The sequence below is a fragment of the Pygocentrus nattereri genome, chromosome 29 (assembly GCF_015220715.1).
Source record: "Pygocentrus nattereri isolate fPygNat1 chromosome 29, fPygNat1.pri, whole genome shotgun sequence".
Lineage (NCBI taxonomy): Eukaryota > Metazoa > Chordata > Actinopteri > Characiformes > Serrasalmidae > Pygocentrus > Pygocentrus nattereri.
In genome coordinates, this window is record NC_051239.1 from 16,609,360 (window position 1) to 16,616,745 (window position 7,386).

General features: G+C 40.2%; 1 long non-coding RNA gene across 2 annotated transcripts; it reads left to right on the forward strand.

Moving 5' to 3' along the window:
* Window positions 1–1,839: 1,839 nt before the first annotated feature.
* On the forward strand, window positions 1,840–6,240 carry LOC119262830. 2 transcript variants are annotated; one of them, XR_005129948.1, is made up of 3 exons: window positions 1,840–2,014; window positions 3,161–3,196; window positions 6,107–6,240. It is a non-coding gene; the product is annotated as an uncharacterized LOC119262830 (long non-coding RNA). The 2 variants fall into 2 exon arrangements; XR_005129947.1 differs by having other exon boundaries at window positions 6,110–6,240.
* The last annotated feature ends 1,146 nt before the right edge of the window (window positions 6,241–7,386 follow it).

The following is a 7,386-nucleotide window of genomic DNA, read 5'->3' on the forward strand; positions in this document are numbered from 1 at the left end:
CTCTTTCTCTATCTCCTTCTCTCTCTCTCTCTCTCTCTCTCTCTCTCTCTCTCTCACACTCTGTCTCTCTCTCTGTCTCTCACACTCTGTCTCTCAAGTTCAAGTTCTTTATTGACATGACAAATTCACATATTTGTATTGTCAAAGCGTTCATACTATAAATAAACAGTGAAAAATACACACATATATATTAAAGAAAATATACATATAGAAGTGTTAATTAATAAAGTTAATTAAATAATATAATTATTAAATATACATACAGCATCAAAGAAACAAAGCAAGAAGAAGAAAGAACTTATATACAGATAATATGTACAAAGTGTGTGTGTGTGGGTTTTAGTGTGTGTGTGTTTGGGGGGGTTGGTATTGCACTCACTGTCCCGGAGTGTGTGACACTCGTGTACGTATCTGGCTGCAGTGGGGGCTGATGGACCCTCTCCGAGTGTAATGGTCAGTTTCTGGCTGTCGGTCAGCGCTCTGAAGCCGCTCTCTTCTTCTTCAAACTGACTGAAGTATTTATTTCTGATGTGTTCATATTTGGGGCAGTGCAGAAGGAAGTGCACCTCTGTCTCAACCTCACCTGTCCTGCAGTGACCACACACTCTGTCCTCTCTCGGGATCCAGGAGTGTTTAACGCAGCCTCTCTCGACGGCCAGGCTGTGGTCACTCAGTCTGTATTTGGTGAGGATCTGTCTCTGCTTCGTATCTCGGACAGTGAGGCGATACGTGGCCAGGGCATATTCGTGTTTTAGGGTCAGAAAGCAGTTCATTCTGTTTTGGGAATGAGTTTGGGTTCTCCAATGTTCCAGATAAGTGTTTTTGCGGTGTTTAATAATTTGGGTTATTCTGATTGGTGTTTGGGAAGCAGGGCTGGTCAGAGAGTTGGGGTTATTAGGGGTCAGTGTGTTGGTCAGTCTCTGAACCAGCTGACACAGGGGACTCTTTTCAGGGTTCAGCTCTTGGGATTGGAGGGCCTGAAACTGTAGGCTTGTTGTGGGACTTGATTTTAGGTGCATCCAGAATTTGAGAGCTCTTTTTTTGATATTAATGATTAATGGGAATCGGCCTAATTCAGCGCTGCATGCATTAGTTGGGGTATTTCTCTGGACACGTAAAATTAATCTGCAGAATTCTGCATGCAGGGCTTCAATGGGATGCTTGTCCCATCTAGTGTAGTCATGGCGACTGAGTGGACCCCACACTTCACTACCGTACAGCGCAATGGGCAGGATTATACTGTCGAAGATTTTCAGCCAGATTGGAATTGGGATGTCAATCTTGTTGAATTTGAGTTTGAGTAGAGGGCTCTGCAGGCCTTCTCTTTCAGTGCATCCACTGCCAGACCGAAGCCTCCTGAGGCGCTGATTCTGAGCCCCAGGTAATTATAGGAGAGGGTGTGGTCTAGGGCGGTGTCTCCTAGATAGAAAACATGTCTGCTTTCCTGATCTGGCTTTCATTTGGAATTATCAGGGTTTATTATCAGGGATTTACATTTGGATTATCAGGGTTTACTGTCAGGGCCCAGGTCTGACAGTACTTCTCTAGCAGGTCCAGCTCTCTCTCTCTCTCTCTCTCTGTCTCTCTCTCTGTCTCTCTCTGTCTGTCTCTCTCTCTCTCTCTCTGTGTGTCTCTCTCTCTCTGTTTCTCTCTCTGGCTCTCTCTATATCGCTCTGTCTCTCTCTCTCTGTGTCTCTCTCTCTCTCTCTGTTTCTCTCTGTCTCTCTCTATATCGCTCTGTCTCTTTCTCTCTGTCTCTCTCTATCTCTCTCTGTCTCTCTCTCTCTTTCTCTCTCTGTCTCTCTCTCTCTCTCTCTCTGTCTCTCTCTCCCTCTCTCTCTCTGTCTCTCTCTCTCTCTCTCTCTCTCTCTCTCTCTCTCTCTCTCTCTCTCTCTCTCTCTCTCTGACGTACTGTGTGTGTAAGAACACAGGAAATGCTGAGTGTTGAACACAGAACAGTCAGTCAGTCATTACTGGGACAGTATGGAGCTCAGTTCTCTCTCTGTGCCGCTCTGTGAGTAAAGCTTCTCTTTATATCTTCATTAGATTCAGTGCTGCTGTATGAAGTTATTGATAAAGTGATTGTCTGTAATTCAGCTGCTTTTATTTGATGTCTGTACTTCTCTGATAGGTGGGTTTAGTTATATCAGGCTGAGGGTCCGGCTGTAAGAGCTTGAAAAGTCTAGCAAATTGATTTTTAACAAACACAGCAAACACAAACTCTATAAAACTCCAATCTTTTATTAATATAATATCAGCTGTGCTGAGGCTGAACTTTAGCCTGATTAGCTCAATAGTAAAATGATGTTCATTTGATTTTTCATGTGAAAGAACATAAAGTGATCACATCCTTTACACAGAACACACTTCTGCACAGTTTAATGCACAGCGGCTGTTTATTTGCTGATTTTAACACGCTGGAAAAAAAGAAAACAGAAATTACGACATTTTATATTTCATGTTTATCTTTTCCAATTTGTTAAACTCTACAAATAAATAAAAACGTGTTAAAATGTGCAGAAGATTATGTTACATGTCGTATTTAAGCGTCTTCTCTGTAGAGGATGTTCATTTATTTTACACTTAGCGATGTTTAGCAGCTCCATTTTGCTTGATGTCCCATTTTATTTAGCTGCACCACCCGAGGTGAGACTTCTGTCACCTACACTCAGTAACAGACTTTTTACAATAAAAAGGTCATTAATATCATATAAAACAAGCTTTACTGTTTGTTTAGTGTGAATCTTTAGGAATCTTGAGATGTCTGTCAGATTGCTGTCAAACGCAGCAGATGATGTGACTGTGGGACCAAGAGAAAGTGACCAAAACCGTCTTCACTTTAAACCTGTTGGATTTGTTCTTGAGCTAAAAGCAGGCCTGTGTTTTAACTGTAGATTTTCACTGATTTATTTATTGCATGTCTTTTGAAATGTACATTGTTTTTTTTCTTAATTCTAATCTGTGATGGTGCAGCGGTCATGGTGATGGTGAAGAGCGAGCGCTTTGTTCATGATGTTGATGCTGATTCTTACTCACACTGTGTGATTTGAGCTGATTGTCCAGCTGTGCACGGCCTTTTTCAGACTTCTTCATTCTACCTGTGATGCCAGCTAATACTTCACACTAATGCACCATGTTCTCTGTTCCTCTCCTGCTTTAGTGCTGATTGTGCTCATCCACTGTGGACAAACTCAAGGTGAATCATTACCTGATTCTACTGCAGTATTTCATTCACTTTAACACACACTTTCATCTTATTCCCCACATTTAATACACAAACATTATCACAACCAGCGAGGAGGACAGGCTACTGTAGTCTGTGTAGTGCAGCGTGTGTAGTGCAGTCTATGTAGTCTAGTCTGTGTAGTGCAGTCTGTGTAGTCTAGTCTGCTTTGTGGAAAAGCTTGTTTTACAAGATGACCCAACCAGCAGTGACATGGCTGATTCTCTACTGACCTTAGAGGTGGTTTGTTTATAGACTTATTGGCCGCTGTATTTATCTCTGCAGGAGGCTGAACTACCCAGACCGACTGCCTGTTTGTTAGGATGTATAAGTTGGCTACTCTGTAGGCCATAACTATGATATAATGAGAGAGGTATGGGAGAAATTGGCCAAGACTGCTTGTAACACTGACCACTAAATCAGCATGTAAATCTACTTTTGGTGGCATAAATGGCTTCACGTAAAAGACGCGACAGCAGATTCACTAACAGGTTCTAGAAAATCAGCTTAGACTGATGGTAACACTGTTACAAACCTCTGAGGCAGCATCATCAAAGCCAAATGTGTAGACGTTGTTGTAATTTCAATAAAAAATCCTGCTAATAGAAAGTAGCTAACATGCAGGAACGCTGCTGAAATCATCCCAGAGTCTGGAAAAACGACACTGTAGAGTTCTTAAGCTCACAGACCAAGAAGGCAGAGTGATTGGTTCTCCTCTGCCAGAACAGGATGAGAACTGTATAATAAAGTGGACAACAGGGGCGTCAGTAGATGTTCATGGATAGAGGGGTTAAGCTTGTTCTGCAGGGTGTGGGGTCGTGATTTTGCTCTGTAGGCATGTTTAATAAGCTAGATGACAGAATTTCATGGTCACGGTGGAAAATATTAGATTTTCTCAGTTCAATTAAATTGAGTATTAATCTTAATCATTTCCTCCCTCTCTTCCTGTGTTTAGAAATACACGAACTTTATTAATCTCAGATTTACAAGAACTCAAGGAAATAATGATCAAGCCATTTACTATTATTTTTATTACTGCTAATAAACGGATGTCCAGCTATGCTGACCATAATTTACCACAAATCCATATTGTTGGGGGAAATATTGGCTGTTCATCACCGTCTCTCTCTGTAGATTATAGATCTTGAATAAGGTCTAATGTTTATCTTGCTGAGCCTTCAGCCAAAATCCTGTCTTCAGCTCGTCACTGATTACTTTGCAGTGCATAAGAGACCCGCCCCCTGATCTGATGTGATTGGCTTACAACCTATGAGCTCTGATATGATTGGATAAACGCTACATTAGCCAATCTTTGGTAGTACAGAAGAGGCAGTGCTGCATTAGAGCAGCAGCGCCTCCCCCAGGTTGTGCCCTGCTATAACAGGATACTGTGAATGAGAAAAAAGTGCAGATGATTTGTACTAGTAATTTTTATTCATGGTTATGTGTTTATATGAGGTTATATGAGGTTATAGCCCCTAAATTTGTCCTAGTAAGATTTGGGGAGATTCATTTCCATAAAGTTCATCTCCACTCAGGACTCATTCACTACACAGCTGTGTTGGTGGAACCGCTGCTTCTGGGTTGGTGCTAGAGGGGCTCTAGGGGGTGTTCAGGTGTCCCTGGTAGCAACTCCAAAAGAGTTGATTGGGCTTTTCCTGTAAATGATGTAAATGTAATCAGGCTACCAGTTTATCAACCTTAGGAGCTGCTGCTGTCCACTAATGAAACTAATGATGCCTTGATGACGTAGAACATTCACTAAGCCGCGTGTAACCCGTATAAAATGAAAATGAATAAAGTCTTTCTCGATATCACGTGATCAACGTGCAGATTCTCACAGGCCTCATTTACATATACTGCAGCTGTGTGGCGCACAAAGGAGAAAAGGAGAAATCAGCACCTGGAGTTCTGCACATATTCAGCAGTGTGGGTTCCTCACTCTGTCACATTCCTGCTAAACGAACCTCTCTGAGCTCTTAATCCCCATTACAGTCCTGTAGATGAGCGTTCCCTCTGAGAGAAATCAGAGCAGCAGCACACTGAACAAACAGCCCTGCAGCTGAAGTTATCAATGCACCATAGATCAAAGATGATAAAAGGGTCTTAAAGAGACAAAGTCAGGAGTTACAGTGCAGCCTGATGTGGACGAAACCAGTCCTGCGTGTTCGTTGATGCAAAATAAATGAGACGAGTAGATCAGACTGAAGTGAAACAAACGGTTTTATTACAGAATTCTGGAGAGGTTACAAACAGAGAACATGCATCATGTATCTCCCAAGTAAGCTCTGACCCCTTCTCATCTGACTCCCTTTTTATAGTCGCATGACCGCTCCTTCCTTACCCAAGATATCAGTAGATTCCATCAAGCCTCCAAATGTGTGTGTTAGGCCATCTCACCAATCCACATCATAAAAGTTTAAGGATGCGCTCGAGACGTGAGTGCGTCTGCAAGGTCAGCTTAAGGTATTCCCTGTGTTTACCAACTCCCCCCGTTTTCCAGACAATGGCTCTGCTTATCTGACCAGATGAACCACATGTGTGGTGTGCTAATCCCAGGGTCTACTACTATTAGCTTCGAGGTATTTCCTGTTATCTGACATCCTTGTGTATTCCAACATTAGTCAGCACACAGCCTTATGTGCTGACTCTTAGCTCTTAGAATTGTACAATATAACCATTAAGCTTTCAATGCTAGACATAATACATCTTAAAAAGTAATATGAACAATACTAAGGCTAATAATTCCACACTGAACAAACTCATTCATAGAACAGAGGAACATTAAACTCGTTAGTCTCAGATCACGAGATTAGGATGATAAACTACCTCTTACATTATAAAGAGTAAAGCGGCTCTGCTGACGTCATCATTTTATATCAGCAGGTAAACCCAGACTGAGAGTGGATCCTCAGAGCTCAGTCTATACTGGAGACACAGTTACTCTGAGCTGTGAGCCGCCGTATCAGTCTACTGGCTGGCGATTTTACTGGAAGAAAGACTCTCAGACTATAAATCATCATCATCATCAGAGCACATTCAGTATAACAGAGTCTCATCCAGGAGAAACAGAGTTTAGGTGTTTAACACGGTGGGGACACTTTCAGTCAGAGTACAGTGATCCTGTCAGGATTACAGTGAGAGGTATGACATGTTTTCTGTTTACTTTTTTTTTTTTTTACCAGTGACTTGATTTTAGAAAGACTGTTATTTTAATTTTACATTTTCAAATTTTCATTTTAATTATGTTATAAATTTATTTCAGTTTTCTATAAAGTTGTAAAATAATGTGATGAGTTTTCAGAGAATTAATGGCCCATTACACTAAATCCTATAAAACTGAAGGTCCATTTAAAATAATAATAATAATATATTAAATTAATATAATAAATTATTTATTTATTATTATTATTGCTGTTGTTGTTATCATTATTATTATATTAATTATTAAATATGAACAGTGATTGTTTTGATGTATTTAAATCCAGTGTAAAGTAATAAATCCAGGCTAGTAATAAGATAAATAGTTATAAATCAACATTTATAGGGATTTTCTATTGAGAGGCGTCTGTCCTGAACCCTCACCTCTACATTTACACTTGCCTACATAATATTTTCTCTTTGGTCCCGTTTTAATAAAACATTTATTTGATCAATTATAAAAATAATCAGAAATGTTGTCCCTCATTTTCATGTCCTTACTGTAACAGGGGGTCCTTATTTAAGCCACGCCCCTGCATTTTAGAGCAGGCAGTGAGGCTGCATCTCTGCCCCTCATGGTGAGCAGTTTTCACTGTTTTGAGGTAAATTTGCCCCAAATCTGAAAATCCTAGTGTAACATCAGGAATCGTCAGCACTGAAACACATTTTCTAGAATGAAGTTGATTTTTGTGCTTAAATGAAAAATATTATGGTTGTATGTGTTTCCAGCTGTTCAGAGCTGAGCTTGCTAATCATATAAGAAAGCATTATTGAGTAAAATCCCCACTGAAACACTCACTATGAAAACAGTTGGTAAAGTTCTGGAAGTGTTATGGATGTTTTTCCAGTGAAAAATTGGAATTATTAATGATTTGTTTAAATAAAATAAACTATAAAGTAATTAAGCTATAGAGTCATTCAAGACTAAATGATTTCAGTCTAAATTCCACATCAGTTAAAAT